We start from the raw sequence: 16,598 nt of genomic DNA, 5'->3' as shown, positions 1-16,598 counted from the left end.
CACCATTATTATTCAACTGTTGGGCACAAATGTTCAGACATTTGGGCGATCATGCATTTTATTTTACACTTTTTTTCTTTCGAAATACCCAAGCTGCGTTCACTTTGTGTGCATTATCGAGAGTCCCCGTAACGGCTCTTTTCGAGACAAGATCGCTAAAGAAACCGCCGCAGCTCCGTTGAATCACTTCGCTCTCTCTCCCTTTCTTTCCTTTGTAAAAATAACTCAAGCGATTGTTTTCATCGCTTAGCCCCCCCTGAACTTTCATCAATTGGATTAAAACAAACGAGCGGGAGTCAGGTAGAACGGAATTCACAGGCGATTCTCGCCTCCCCGTTTGAGCTTTCTTCATTGTCCGCATACGAAAATACTCGACATTCCATGCATCCCGAGTAGAAAGCCCGAGTACTCCATATGCGAGCGTAGAAACGTAAGAGTCAAGCGAGACGGGGGTTAAATAAAAAACTGTGCGCCACTGATCGAGCCGCATCCAAATTTCCCGAGCCACCAAATCCCCGAGTTCAACGAACCGCAATAAGTGTCACAGTGTTTCGTAATGGGGCGCCAGTATATATGGATTTCACTCTAATTCAACACGGTTCAGATATGGGCATGGGATATGCGTCTGTCACTTATATATTTGTTTGGGTTGTTTGACTTCGGCTTTCCGTCGATTTATTTGTATTTGTATGGGCAAAGGGCGTTGGGTTGAGTCAAAACGTGTAGTAAAGCTTCCTCCGAATAATCCTCGTTTCCCTCTCGAAATTCGTGCTTGCGATATCACGAATGACGGGGGACAGTTGGAATATTCTAATTCACGGAGCCTTTCCTCGTGCGTATTCGCTCAAAGTAATGCTCTCAGCTCCACAAATAGAACATCTGCGATCTTGTCCTCATCGGTTTGTGGGTGGTCTCAGGAAAAAGAGGCAACCGCGACACGGCGAACGCGTTGCGCGAACGCATCGAAAAGAATAGGAAAAACAAATGTAGCGTTGGCAGGGAAGACGGGAGAGGAGGGGAGGGTGATTGAGCGATGGATCGCTGGTGGCTCTCTGATCCGAATGAACAAGAAATGGCGCGGGTTGTTGGCTCGAACTGGAGAATCCGTCTGGACGACGTTCCTCTTCCAGGTTCATTGTCATCGCACGTGTGAACGCTCTTCTTTGTTTTCCTCTGATTCGCGGTAAATCTAGCCTCTCTTATCCCCTGCTCGAATCTCAAGCGCGTATTCCCTACGCCGCTTGGTTAACGAGCCAGCCCGTACTTGTTCCACCCATCACCGGGGATATACTCCGACACTCTCGCTCCGCCCGTAATTAGAAGAGTTACATCCTCGTTCGCGTCTACACGTTTTTTCTCTCATTTTCATAATTGTTTCTTTTTCTCCGGTGTACATAGATTCTCGAGGTCATTCGGGAGGGGAAAAATTCATTGAGCGAACAAGTACGAGAGCTATGTTATCGCAGGTATAATAATCGATTACAGGATTTACCTATTTCCGAAGGAAGCCTGTGGGGACGCCTACGATAACGACTTGTTTGTCCGAAACCGATGCGTATTTAGCCTCGTCGAGTCTATTTTTAGCACAGCCCGCACATACGCGTGGAGAGGCGCGCGATATCAACGACTGGTTAAACCAGACTCTGTGGATAATTATTATTAGAAGCAAAGAAGTGCCTGTCGATCGAGTTCGCGATCCGGATTGCTTCACTCGAGCCTCATTCTTAATAACTCGTCGTCGAGGAGCTTCCACCAGAGCCGGGAATTTAACGGGGGTTTTGTACTTGAATATCGCAGGATCGTTGCGCGCAAGAGGATCGTTCGCGTACTCGGCAGGTTCGACGTAATGTTTTTATCGCTTTGGATGAAAGTTTAATTGTGCTCTCGATGTGTATAAATAAAAAGTAAGTTTATTTGTCGGTGGTCCAGGACAGGGGCGTAAATTAGCTCGGATGCTGGGATTTAATGCTGCTCGTACGAGATCTGTCGTAGCAATGCATCTCGATGGATCGTCCTGAAAAGTAATAGCGATATACGGCGTTGAAGGCGTTGATCGAGTGCCGGATCAAAGGATCGACGCGCCGTTTATCTTCGCACAGGCTCGTATCGGGAGATTGATTCATGGCACAGGTCGTCTCTTTTGCTCTCTCTCTCTCTCTCTCTCTCGTCTCCTTTCCCTCTCCGACACACGTGATGGTGGTCGTTGGATTCCGTATCCGGTTTTATTTTCGCCGGTGCAAGCTCGCACGCGCTCTCGCGCGGCTCTAATGAATTCTCGATCCCGGCGCCGATTAGACCGAACGATCGTGCGTCGTCGTTGTCGTCGGAGTCGCGCAGCTTCGCATTACAGGAAAGGTCGTCTTCTCTCCGCCGCAAATCGAGCTCTCATATACTCGCTTACTTCGGCATTATTCGATGGAATCTCTCTCTCTCTCTCTCTCTCTCTCTCTCTCTCTCTCTCTCTCTCTCTCTCTCTCTCGCGCGGTGCTGAATTCTTCATCGAAGATGCGTGTCAGGCTGTGTGCCGTGATCAAAGTTCATTTTATTTAGAGAAACAGCTGATGATGTAGAGTCATCGTCGTCTCCATATCTCCTCGCGCTCTTTCTCTATTTTCCTCTACCTTCTTCTCCGCTCCTCTCTAGTTGCTCGCTTCTTACACTCTCGGCGTGTGCGGCCATCCGACGTCGTTGACCTCGACCGTGTCGCGACTCTCTTGCCTCGCTCTTCTCTCTACTCGCGGGTACTTGCGCGCCTTTCCCCACCTCCGATGAGTACACGACCGGAGCTCCATTTGCAAACATTGTCGCCCGTGTGTCGAGTCTGTTGGCACAGCCCAGCGCCAGAGGTGACTAAACTCGTATCCTCCCTGAGCTTTCCTGACCATCTTCTTTCAGACCGCGCGCGAGCGAGAGCTCGATATCTAGCGCTCGGGATTTCAGATCGGCGTCGATCTTAAACTCTCTTCTTTCTTTCCTCCTTTCTCCGGGCTGTGCTTTTCCTATTTCGATCGTTTCCTGCACGCGCACTCCCTCCGCCGCCTCGTCTCTTTTGATGGCGAATAAAAGTAATGTCCTCTGGCAATTTCCATAAAGCGTTTCCGTTGCCGTTCGGACTCTGCGGCGCGGAACAAGAGCTCGCCGAGTCCCGTACGTATACGCACATACACGTGCACGCGCGCGCGCGCGCGAATAAGTAGAATTTCGAGAATCGCAATTCTCGGAGCGAGAGACTCGCGGGAAGACACCGGGAGAAAGAGAAAAAGAGGGGGGAGGGAGAGAGAGAGAGACCCTTCGGGATTGTCGATCCTTGAAGAAGCCGCCGACAGGGAGTCGTTCCCCGGGCCATATTGCCACCCCGTACATTATACGCGAGAAAGAGGAGAAATACGCGTTGCAGGACCGAAAGAGAGTCGTTAAAACTAGTGCCCCGTGCGATGTTGTTTCAACGAAAAAGGCATCTGCGTCTGTTTTGCGTTACGATCCTTCCGTGAATGTGGCTCAGCCTCGAAAGCTCCGACAGAGTTAGCCTTCTTCGTTTTCTCGGCGATTAGTAATAAATAGCAGCGGCAGCAGCCGGGCGATAAGATTTCATCACATTTTCATTTCTCCGAAGACTAACAAGGGGATGACTATTGTGCGGCGAGAACGTTTATATCGAGTCTCGCCATCCCGGAGGTCAGGGGAGTCTGCGATATTCGGAAAATCATTGAACGAGCTTTCGTGCGAGCAGGAAAGATTTGGGCGCGCGCGCGCACCCGCGAATCTTCGAGCGATGAGCTCAGGACGAAGAAGCCTGGCGAGTAATCGAGCAAGGATAGAAAGAGACGGAGAACGGGCCTCATAAAATGGCGAATATAATATTTATGCAGAGGCAAAGACACGTCCTTGCCCGGGGCAAGAAGGCAAGTATTTATAGGCGATGATACCCTAGACTCGGCTCTTTTTCTATTTTCTTTCTCCGTTCCTTCCTCTCCTTCCTCCCCTTCGCATCGGTTCTTCTGGTATCTCCTTTTTCTTTGTGAATCATCTTTGCGAGGCTGACGTGAATAAGCGGCGGTTTCTATTCACTCGCAGTGGTAGGAGCAGCAGCAGGTAAGCAGGCGGGATTTTCTGCTATGCGCTGCTTACGGGGAAACGAGTAATGGCGAGTCACTCGCGACGAGTTTACCAACTCGAATCTTTGGCTCCGCGCGCTCATGTATAGAGGAAACGCTTGCTCCTGAGGATCGTGGACGCAAAGATAGACGGAGAAAATGAAAGAGGATGAGGTAAAAGAGAGGGTCATGCTAGTCTTGCTGGTAGCAGGACCAATTAGCGCCTCACGGTTAATAACGAAACTCGCCCGCGATGCTCGTTTTGCTTTTCCTCCGGATAAGAGAAGTCTCACAAGGGAGAGAGAGTTGAATGACACAGGCACACCGGATGCACGCACGCAGGAGGCGCTCCTCTCCGCATGCGCCTTCGTTTCTCCCGGTCGCGTCGGGCGCGTATATCGTACAAGCCCCCCTCGAGGAGCCAAAGATAACGAACGTAAGATCGTTCGCGGCAAGGGAGAATTCGAGAACGCAGAGAAAGAGCAGTCGCAACGCTTACGCGGAGCCACAGGCGCGGAGTCAAGGTCTCCGGCGATTGCTCTATTAACGCGAGCGCCTGCGGAAACGAGTGCGATATTCCTTGAGACGTTTTCTACGCGCAAACATTCCCTCTTTCTCTCGCTCTCTCCGCGCCTCGTTCGCCGCTTTTGCTGTCCCGGTATCCTCTGCTCCGTCGTGGGCCCATGATCGAGCAAATTCGTACACGAGTAGCGCGCACGCATTTTCATCCATTACGAGAAGATCGATCGAAGTGAGTTCACCAGCGGGAGAATCTTCCAGAAAGAGAGCGAGGAAGAGGAAAAAGAAAGAGCGGATTCGACGTGACGAATTATTCGATTTGCCACGATGATTCGGCGAGCGCAACCAGATGGACACCGTTATCGTGTATCTGGCATGCGCGCGGACCCGATCTTTCTCCAGCCCGGAATTCACCTCCACGTAAATACCTACTCGGGTGGATGGCAATCGTGTCATCGCCTCGTATAAATCGTACCCTCATTTACCACACTGCAAAAAAGCTGCTTTATCGACTTTCCTATACGCTCCTGACGTAATTACCTATGCAAGACGCTTTTTATTCTCCTCTCGCCTTCATATACTTATCTTTTTCATATATATCATATCGAAATTCAATCGATGAAAACATCGCGGGTGACATCACGAACGAATCGGTACTTGATTCACGCCAGCGGGGCATCAGCCGCGAGCGCCCGCGCGCGGATACCAGTAATATTCGCAACAGGAACTGTCAACGAGAGCGAGAGAGAAAGAGTCGGAGGTAAAAAAGAGAGAAAAGTTCCGCCAGAGAAGATTCGTCGTTACCTAGCATGCTTCGCGATGAACCGATAGTCATCTCAAACATCGCGCAGTTTCCCCCTCCCCCCCCCCCCCCGCCCCCTCCTCCGCCCGCTTCTTCTTCTTCTTCTCCTTTTTCTCCGCTTCTCTTTTCTTACCCTCCGCGTCCCCGCCTCGCCCCCTCCCACCCTCCCCCTTCTTCCTCTTCTTCCTCTTCTTCTTCGTCTTCTTTATTCGTTCGGCCAAGAGAGATGATAATCGCCTTGGGCGGAATGACTAAACGTGAGAAGAAGCAGGATCCTCTCGAGTTGAGAGAGTGCGAGATGCGAGAGAGGCCCGCGCGTTGACTCTCGGGAGTCCAAGGAAGGTGTATGTATTATATGGTGAGATGCGAAAAACGATAATCGAGTCCTCTCCTTCAAAAACAGACGCAGTTTTGCGCATCTTCGACCCCCCCGCCCCGCCGCTCTTCGTCGAATTTTCTACCGCGATCTCAACAATCGCGTCTTTGAAACTTTCGTACGTAATTTTCGTTCGAAGCATGTGGTCCTGTCTCGAGGAGAGCGATGATGTTTTTCGTAGCGTGGGATATACGAAAAAAAGAAACGCTCGCGTCGAGATCGATCGCGTCGGGGGCCGCACATGTGCGTCCGCGTGCCCGGCGCTCTGAAAATTCGGCGAATCGATTAAAGAAAAGACTCTGACCCTCGTCGCATAGCCCCAAATTAATGCTACGCATTTCTCACGCAATTTCTCTTTCGACTCTTTCCCTTGATCTTTCCTGCCGATATATTTCATTCGATGCTTCACCAGTAGACGACCTTCAGGATAGACTGCTGCTGGGGTGGTGCGCTTTGGCGAGCGCCGATGAAACAAGGGCTCGAAGGACTCCCGAGCAGAGAACCTTCGATACTGTTCCTTCTTTTCCTCGTATCGCGCTTGCTGTCTACGCGGCCGATGGGAATAATTCGTTGAACCAGGCACTCTGGCCATATTCGGTAGTTGAAACGTTTGGGCAAACACTTTGGCGCGGTGTTGAAATTTTTATTTTTTCTATATTCAGTTAAACGGTTGCACGCAATAGCACATTTTCTCCAGTTAAATAAAACCGTATCTTATTTTGAAAGTATTTTAGAAATGCGGTTAATGATAGGTACGAGAAAATAGGATTATTCTCGATTGGCGAAATTCGGCCCCGTTCGTGCGAGCTCGTTTTGGAGAATCTCGTTCGGAATGTGAGTGGGCATAGGGTAGTGTGTCGAGGACACACACGTTGTACCGGTTGGTTGGGTCCTCCGCGGGGCCAACTACGCGGGCAGAGAGCCGGGCAGCTAGCGGTTTTTGTCGCGCCATTAGCCGCGAGTCGCTATATATTCTCGAGAGGGGGCTGAGAGCGGAGCCTCGGAGATATGTTCGGAGTGGAAGCAGCAGAATCCTGGCAGAGCTCGTCGGCACGAGGCTTGTCGTAAAGTCGAGCGAGCGAGTTACGACGATGTGTCACAGATGCTGATGGAGAGATGTCGCGTGGGGCAATGTTTCCTCGTGTTCGTAACTAGGTAAATGGATCTAGATCATTGGAGCGTTTGCGCGTTATATCATTCCGGAGCACACTCGCGCGTTTCGGCTTCCGCGTCTTCCCGCTTCTCCACGACGTCCGTTCTCCACTTTACACGCTTCGTTTCTGATTCTTGAACCCCTCCGATGCGCTCGGGTCTCGGTGACGAATATCGAGATCTTGGATCCATCGGCGTTGCCTAAGAGTCCCTTCCCTGGAACAAAGCACCTTCGAACGAGGTCTCTCTCCCTCTCTCTCTCTTTCTTCCTCGCCTTTTCTCTCTCTCTCTCTCTCGCTTCTCCGTACCGAGTCATGATCCTCCAGCGGTAGTTTCTTCTCGTTGGTCTATGCTCTCTGCTCTCTCTTTCTCTCTCTCTCTCTCGCACTTGCACATATCGTAAGAGCGTGTGCAACCTGTGCACGCGGGACGACGTAGTTAACGGTTAACTGATCCTTGCTAGGAGGAGGTTGAGTGAATCGCGGTTATGCCGAGGTCATCTGGAACGCTCGGCTAGCAAAACTGGCTTCCATACTTGGCTACGGGTTCTCTCTCGTCCAACGTGCATGCTCTTTTTGCTGCCCTTGCACACGCGTCGCAGCGCTATCGGCCGGGACCCCTCGAGTGTTACTCCTCGCAATCGGAAACGCTCGCTTCACGCATTTTCGTAAAAGCCTAGCGATTCGGGTGCTCGTCGAGAGCCAAAAGTTTCAACCTAACGCAGCCGATGTTAGAATCGATCGACACAAGGCTCCCGCGCACTTTCCTTATTATATTCCCGAATCGTCGAGAGCGAAATATCGATAGGCTGCCCGCTGTACAAGGGCATTTATATAGCTCATCGAAGGGTTGCCCGGAGGCGGGAAGCAGGCTTCGGTCGCGCGATTCGCAATCCTGAAATAACAGGTTGTGGAAGCAAGCGCGCTCAGCCGCGGCAAGAAGAACGAGAAGAAAAAAAGGAGTTGAAGAAGACGTAGCAGAAGAAGAAGAAGCACGTATAAGAAGCTTAAGCAGCATCGAAAAAACGACGAAACACACCGCGGACTCGAGACACGTCTCTTTTCTTTTATTTACAAAATGTCCTGCCAAAAATACGCGTGGAATCGATCCCCAAAAAACCAGATCCCTCCATTTTTTTAGCACTCGTTTTTCGTCCGAGCTGAGATTGTTTCGCCTTAAAACGAGCATGCAACGTTCAGAGAACGAGGGTGTTCGCTGACCAAATGCCCTGCTGTGAAACGCACAGCGGATGTGGTAAGTGGATATTGTGAAACGAGAGAAAAAAATAAAAAATAGTCGAGGGAAATGCCGCCGTTCTGCCAAGATTCTACTGTGAGAACACGTCCACTGTGAGTAATATAATATATAGTTGCGGAAATACGCACGAGGCGAGCGCAAACTTGGCATTCGTTTATTTTATTTTTCCTTTTTGTTTCCTCCGTCTAGCGAGCATTGTAGTTGGTGCTTTTGTTAGAACGGGATAAAAATATCATTCGCACTTTTGCTTTTGTTTCCTCTCGTACGCCGCAAGCGCGCATATTTTTATTGACATATTCGCGAAGTCACTTGCGCGGAGGCAATCGAAAGGACCGCGCGTTTCAATGAGGCAGGAAAAAGTAGCCGCCGCGCGCCGTTCAAAACGATCCATACAATCCGCTCTCGCGCGCCTTTATCGCTATTTCTCGTTCTCTTTATTTATCTTTCTGCTTATTCTCGCTATGGATAGAGCACAGACTCACGTGTGTCAGGGAGCACACCGTGCACGATGTACGTAGTTGACCGCCCCGGTAACGGCAGCGCCAGCGGCGATGACGGTTAACTCAACGCGGGGCGCGTTCGGTTAACGGTAAACCGCCTGAAAAACTTAACTTATTAGACGGAACGGTGCGTCTGGAGTGGCACAAAAACTCAGATCGGATTGCCTCACGTAAACCATCCGTTCGTTCGCGTTCTTCGGTTTCATCTATTCGTTTTTTATCCCAGTCCCTTTCTCCCCCGACTGTTCGATCCTCGTGCCGATATTTTTTTGGTATTCGCTGCTGGAATATGCGAAATGAGCGATAAAAGTAATGAAAAGAATCGATTGATCGTCGACTCGCGGGAAAAATCAAACAACTTTGGCCAACGATGCAACGACGTATTTCCAGCCAAATTTCTTGTCACATATCGCTCGCGTCTTCGTGGTTTACACGAGTAGCCAATTTTGCGTAATGGCGTTGAACGTCAAGCACGAATTCCGATAGTCTGAGCGTGACGACCGCCATATTCTAGACACATTGCCCTCGGCGAAACGAAGCGTATCATCAGATGCAGACTCTTTGTACAGGCTCGAGACAAAGTGGTCGCGTCTTGAGAGCACGGGAGAGAGACACGCGCCTGCCTGCCTGCCTGCTCGCACTTCGCCTCTCTTTCAACGCCGAACTCGCGTCCTCATCTTCTCACATATATTCCGGTCAACGGTATATAATAATTATATTTTTCGCAATTAGAGTCCGCGATGTTACGGTAAACTCAAATCTGGCGAATCAATCGATTGCGGTTGTTCATTGATGATAATTGTAACGGTCGCTGCTCTTTTGGCAAAAGAGTTGAGTCATCGAGAGCGCGTGTGCTCGGAGCTCTCGCTTCTTACTTGACGATGAGTCTTTTTCATTAACGCCAATTTACCTGGCGTTTGATAGACGCGAATTTATCAATAGCTTCGGTCATCGCCTCGCTTTTCTAGATTCTTCTTCAACTCAAGAAATTCCTTCGTATAGTCAGCTACATTTTTCATATATAGAAATCAATTTTTCTATATCTTCGTATCCATTAGTTCGATTCGCGTTACAAACTCGATGGGGGCGGCGGACTGTTTGCAATCGGCACGGTATATCGTTCGGCACGAAGGCGTTCACCCGCGCACAACACGAGTCTCATTACTCGGGAAGGGCGATCTTCCTGGCAAGAAAATTACCGTGATTTTTTTTCAGTTTTGCTACAGAAGATTCTCCGGAGGCTTATACATATATATCGAGAGTAACATTGTAAGATCGACGCACGAGAAACGAGCGCGCGCGCGCGCGCGCGCACAGGAGAGTTCTTGAAGGGTTCTTGAAGGATTACGTGATTCGCGGTACGCTCGCAGAGTCTCTTCTCTTCGTGCTTGCGTACTTATTACGTTTGGAATTTTCTCGGATGTGCCCCCGGAACAGGTCGGCCGGATTGAGGCTCGGAATCGCTCGGCCGCGATACCGATCTTCCTTTATATGTACCCAGAAGAGGAGGGAAAAAAATTAAAAAATTTAAAAAAAAAAAACAAGAGCTACGCGAACGTGGAGACGAGGGAAGAATAGAAATAGGAGAATGGAAGAAGCACGCCGATCAATCGAATGAGATCCGTGCCGGTTCGATGTCCGTTCGAAACGCGCTCTTTCCTCAAACAGATAAAATGATGCAAAATGCGAAGACAATAATTCTTAGATTTAGAGGCAAAAAGAGGGAAAACCGGATTCCGTTTTGTGGATAGGCTGCTCAAAGAACGAGCCCGCCGCAAGTCCCCCGTATATTTATATTCATCAGCACAATAACCGGGTCTGGTTGAGCTCTCCTATATCGTTACACGAGCAGCAGTCTCATGGGTTCGGAATACGACAAGCGGGCCAAAAAGTTTTGACTTTGGCTCTCGTCCCGGTTCGCAGCGACTGCGGGTGCTGCTCGCACGCGGTCTGGCCTTCGCGGATACAAAGTCTTTGCAAGAACGGTACTCCTTGCCCAGACGGGAATTGATCTCGCGAGCTCGTTCTGCGTTCGAACACGAGACAAACCGACGACAACGCGACGACGACGACGACGACAACGACGACGACACTACGACGGAGACGACGACGACGGTCAAGGTCTCGAACGCACAGACCGACTCAACGCCTCTCTTATATACAATATATCGAGCAAGGATATTACGGAGCCATTACGCTTCGTTACGAGATGAGCTTGTCTATATACAGGGTGTCCCGCTGTAAAAATTTATGGGAGAATTTAGGCTCCAAGAGTCGTATGAGGCAGGAAGTTTTATTGTGTATTACGAAAACTGGCCTGCTGATAAGTTGATGATTATTGGGCCTGCCGGATTCGTGGACCGGCAGTTATCGAGCTCGTCGCACTGACGGAACATCGAATCTTCTTCAAAAGATACTTTTTCACGACGTACTTTTTCATCCCCGGGAGTCCGCTCTCGTAAAAAGGCATCGAAAAGAATCTTTATGGATAGGCTCTGGCGAGAAAATTCGAAATGTTTTTTTTCGTCATAGCGAAGATACCGAAACGTTGCTTTAGGGTATTCCAAGAAAATTTCAACGAGCGTGATCATACGCGCAAGGGGTTTGCGGAGTTTAATAACTCATCAAGGGAGACTGCGTCACCAAAAAACATCGTTAAGCTTCCCCACTCGTGATTCCACTCGGTACAAGTGAACTTGGAATATTAACGATTAAAACTGGGACGTCCCATGCATGTATACCATATTATATGGAGGCATAAACTATACGAGCACCAAAAGCTTGCTTTTCAGCATGACAATAAAGAGAGATGAGAACGCGGCGTTTCGAGCCATTACCCTTTGTTGCGATTACGTTTTACTCACCCCGCGATGATGTAGAAATGACGGGAGGGAGAAAGAGAGAAATGATCGCGGAGGCTGTAAAGAATATACTCGAGTCGGTGATTGAGGTGCAATAACCCCGCGGCGATCGATGGAATAAAGAGAGAACGAGAGTTTTATTACTCCTTCGTAATCCGCAACCTTCTGATCCATCGAGGAACATTCATTCAGGCAATTGTTCCCCAAAGCACGGGATGAATTTGAGAGACTGCCATTTGACAGGCTTCGCGAGAGCGCATACGCCTCTCTCGCGATGTTTCTCTCCTCCTGCGCTCACGGCGCGTCCGGTAGCGCACGAAGGAAGCGAGCAAAACGTACTGGAACGGAACGAAGGACGTGATCGTCAAGCCGTGAAACTCACCAACACACCGTCTATACACATTCTCGAACTCGAATCTTCGAACATACAAGCTCCAACAGTATCATAATGACAGCATCTTGCACGATCAATTCGCGTTAAGCGAGAGAACGAAGAAACAGAAAGAGAAAAAGAGAGATGAACCGGTGAGTGGACCCGAATATCAATTAACCGGTCGATCGGGACCTACCCCAACAGGCTCGAGGTCCCGCGAGTTCCGCTGAGGTTGTATTGATTTTGGGCGCTCCCGCGGCTCTCCATCTCCCTCCGAAAGGGGGACAACTTGATTTTCCCTACCATATTCCGTATAATGTTCTTCCTCGACTAGACTCACCCTCGCTCTTTCTCTCTCTCTCTCTCTCTCTCTCTCTCTCTCTCTCTCTCTCTCTCTCTCTGCCAGAGTTCAACGATCATTTTTTTTCAAACTACCACATAAGAACCTTGAAAATTGACGAAAGCTATACTAAAATCTTAAAAATTAACGAAAATGAAGTTTTGCTTCGATATTCAACGAAGATCAAATACGAGCCATCGATTTTTGGCGCCATGCTTTTAATTAGAATTTTAAAATTCGTGCGACAAGGATTTCACTTCAGTATTACGCAAATGTGAAAATACACGTTTCAAGCTTTGTTGGCATATCGTAAAATTAATTGAGCTCGATTCTAATACGCCGACACAAATATTTCTGTGTGAACGGTAAATGTCAAATCTTGCTCGTTCATATTTACATATCTGAACACGCGTCGTTCCTAGAAGAGGATATTGAGCAATAAAAATGCTTTTCACGCTGATTTTAGCACAGATTCAACTTTATCATTTTTAGTACGTACGTATATTCACATGCGAACGTATCACAGACAGAATTACCAGTTGAATTGGTCCGTATCATCCGCGCGACAAGATGGTACAGGAGCGATAGAGGGAAATGTGGAAACGAAGCGACAGTTGGCGGCGAAGCGGTGATCAATTTGTCAATTTACGATGGGGTGAAAGAACTCGTAGCCCGTATTTCGATTCGTTCATTTTCCGTGTATATATTCACGAACAGAGTGCTTGTGCGCGTGTATATCGACGCGAGGTTTGTTGGAAAAAGCGTCGCTTCTCCCCGGATAAATGGGCGAGGGGTTCTCTCCTCCACAGATTCGAGGGGTTCGCGATCGTGGAGCAAGAATTTTTCCATCAACGTGCGCGTCATGTTGTTGGGCTGAAGAAATAGTGTCTCGATGAAAAGTGATGGATGGATGCTGGGATCGGGGGCGAGGATATTGGCCAAAATATTCCAAAATGCGTTCGTACACGCGAATTTGTTGTTGGAAAAAACGATTGTGCAATAATGATGAGTCGATGGGGTACGCGAACAGCGAGCGTCGACGCTTTTGAAATATCCTCGAAAACTCGGGATTCTCATTAAATTCTTTTTGGAGAGGCGCGCAAGAGGGGCCTTGAAAATTCTGACTGCGTTATACGAGTAAACTCTATTTGTCGAACCATCGAAATATTTCAATATATATTTCCGTGGTACGCGTGTAGCAGAAGAGAGCATGTCTCTATTGGTCTACTCTGGCAAGGGCTTTTAACGGCATCGTCCCTCCGCATCTATACGTACAATGGCACACGCCAAGTGTATCTATATATACCCATAAACACACGTATATACAGGCGTACATAGATACGTAAACGCATCTCAGCGCGAGGTAGCAGGACGACTACAGAGCCTAGCAACGCTATTGATTTCCTTCCTTCCTTCCCTCTGCTTAAACCACGAGTGCGGATCTCAACGAAATTTACTCACGTGCGAGCTCTTGGCTCGAGTTACCAGCGGCGAGAGCTCGTAATGCCAGAATCAAAGTGTCCTTTACTGGCTTTGATCCGCGGAATAATAAGTATATATACAAAAATGCGGGAGTTTCGTTAACGAGGGTTGCCCCGAACGAAACTTTGATTGCACTCGCACTTGGACAATAAGCTTGCCAAACATCGGGGAGGCTGTGTGCCACGTTTAACGAACAAAGGAGTACACGGAAGCTGGCTTTCGTCGATCTTTTCAATCGTACCGTTTCACCGAGCGCAAGGGATGCTCCGGTTATTTCGCCGAAAGAGCAATACGACGGTCATAAACTGCGCGAGCATCTTCCTACCGATCCTAATGCGGTCTCTCGTAAAACCTCGGGGGGATGCTGTGCCCCGAGCGCTAACGATATAATAGTCAAGGAAGAGGGACGAAACTCGAGATGCGTAATAAGCAGGTGAAAGAAGAAGAGGAAGCGGGCTTGTCGTACGACAAAAGTGAGAGTAATTTTCATCTCGCACTCACTCGCATCCTTTCACCTTTCCACAAGGGCGGAGGGGCAAGGGAGCGAGAGAGTGCGAGAGAGAGGGGCAGCCACTCTTTCATTCTTTCTTCCTGATGGCGGTGCTGGTGCGCTGATTCGGGTCAAGTTCACGCTCCGTCCGTCTACCGTGCTCTCCGCAGGCTCTCTTTCACTCTCACCTTTACTCGCTCGCGGCACTTGCGCGCGCTCCCGCCCGTCTTTCATCTACCGCTACTACTGCTCGCTCCTGCTCTTACCACTGACGCCGCACCGCAACTTCTCTCCTCTCTCGATCGCTCTCACCTCGCTACACCTTCTTTCACCTCGGCGAGGCTAACCGCGCCAACTTTTATCTGTGTCTCATGTGCAACCCAGCCATTACCCATTTCACTCCCACGTAACAGATATTACGTCGAATATCGTGTCAGTGTCAATGGCACACGCGGGTGCATCTCTCGCCTCGACAGATACCGATTCACGGCGCGCATCAAACTCGCTTGCACGACTCGCACATTCCCCCTCAACCCACGAACATTTTCATTCACGCAATACCATAACGTCGCTGCGCGCATTCTTCGGGAATGCCTCACGGATCCTACATATGTCTCGTTTTCTCTCCTCCGGTGCATTGTTGTCGACATCAATTCCGCTCGTCTCGTACATTCGTTCTCGATTGCTGCAGCAAGGTTAGCAAGCTTCTGATATCGTGTTCAATTATTCATAATCATTACGAGTGTATTGCGACTTTTGTGAATGGCTAAATCTCCGTTTAATCGACGAGTTATATATTTGGAAATCCTGAGAAAAATAAATTTTTCGTTACACGCATGCATAGACGTTGGAACGGAGTGTCTGATTCAGGAGTAGTTTGCAGAATTTGAATATTGGAACTGAGAGCTCATTGAGGCCTCTACGAAAACAATTCGAAGCTGGTTTATGTTGGACTAGTTGGCGCCGGAGGGCTAGAAAGATCGAAAACTGGCACGAAAGATGGTCGAGAATGTAAATGAATTTCGATTGAGCGACCAAGTTTCCAGGATCTCTAACTCGATTCGAGTCAATTAGTAGCTCCACTTTGGGCGATTACGAAATGCACCAAATATTTCATTCTTGAATTTCATTTGTTTAGTTGTACCGCGAAATTAAGACTAGCCAAAAGGTTTACTTTTGGCAAATACAGAGGTCCAATGCCGTACATTAGTCGCGAGAGAGGCTCTCCTGCGCGGTGAGGTCAATTGGCTACCGATGGGTACAACGAAGTGTATTTTGTTTGGACAAATTTTCGAAAGGAACTCAACTCACGTGTAACGTCAAGGATTCGTTTGCATTTGTAAGAACGAGTTTGCTCCGCTGAGGCAAAATTACCAGGCTATTTTAATAAATCGCTTACAAATTGCAGCAATTATTTGCACTTGTGAAAAAGAACGACGTGAAAAAATGAGCAAGTCAACGCGATCGTAGAACGAGTGACACTAAAATCGGGTGGCATCTCCAAATCTGCGGTCTAGGATTTCGTCGAGTGTTTGAACGTCGCGACCTTGATGACTTTTCATCCTAAGTAAATTGTATTTACAAGCCTCAACATAAAAAATGAAGAAACATCCGTAATGGTTATCCAGTTTTTGGGCAAACACATGAACCTGGCGCGTATTACATTGTTTTTTAGCATACGCAAATGATGAGAAACATTCTCCGATCGACTCGCATCTTCATCGATGATCGACGTATGCGTAATAGACAAATACTTATAGCCAAGGTTTACCAACCCGATTGCCGTGACCTGTCGAATGTAACATGCGTTCTATTGAAATTTGACGAGTTTTCTTATCACTCTCATTAGCGCGAGGATCTTATCTACGGGAATGCGAACGGGGATAAAGATGAATGCAGATATATAAACTCGACATATAAACTCGACGTAGCTTGAGCCCGGTGAGACGAGAGGAGGGAGAAGAAGTGGGAATAAATGGTCGAAAACGTGTCACGAGGAGTGAGGATGACACGAGGAGGAAGAAGAATAGAAAGAGCTGAGGTGCGCGTGTTCCTGGCACGAAAGGAGCGCGTGAGAGCGTGTATGCAGAACCCCTCAACGTCATCTCTGCTCCCAGCAGCATCGCGCGACGCCGCGGCACAGTCTGAGTGCACATGGGAGAAAGAGAGAAAGAGAGCCCTCAGCGTGTTATCCTGGCGAAGGGTTTCTCCACTGCCTCTGGCAGTTGTCGTGTTCCACTCTTAATGCTATAGTACCAGCCGGCGCGGAGTGTACATCCTCGGCGAATATAGTCGAGGGTTGTCTCGCCCGTTCACGCGGGGTGTCTGCGCATATTCTCCTTCGCTGTTGCC

The sequence above is a fragment of the Venturia canescens genome, chromosome 4 (genome assembly GCF_019457755.1).
Source record: "Venturia canescens isolate UGA chromosome 4, ASM1945775v1, whole genome shotgun sequence".
Lineage (NCBI taxonomy): Eukaryota > Metazoa > Arthropoda > Insecta > Hymenoptera > Ichneumonidae > Venturia > Venturia canescens.
This window is presented reverse-complemented; position numbering follows the sequence as displayed.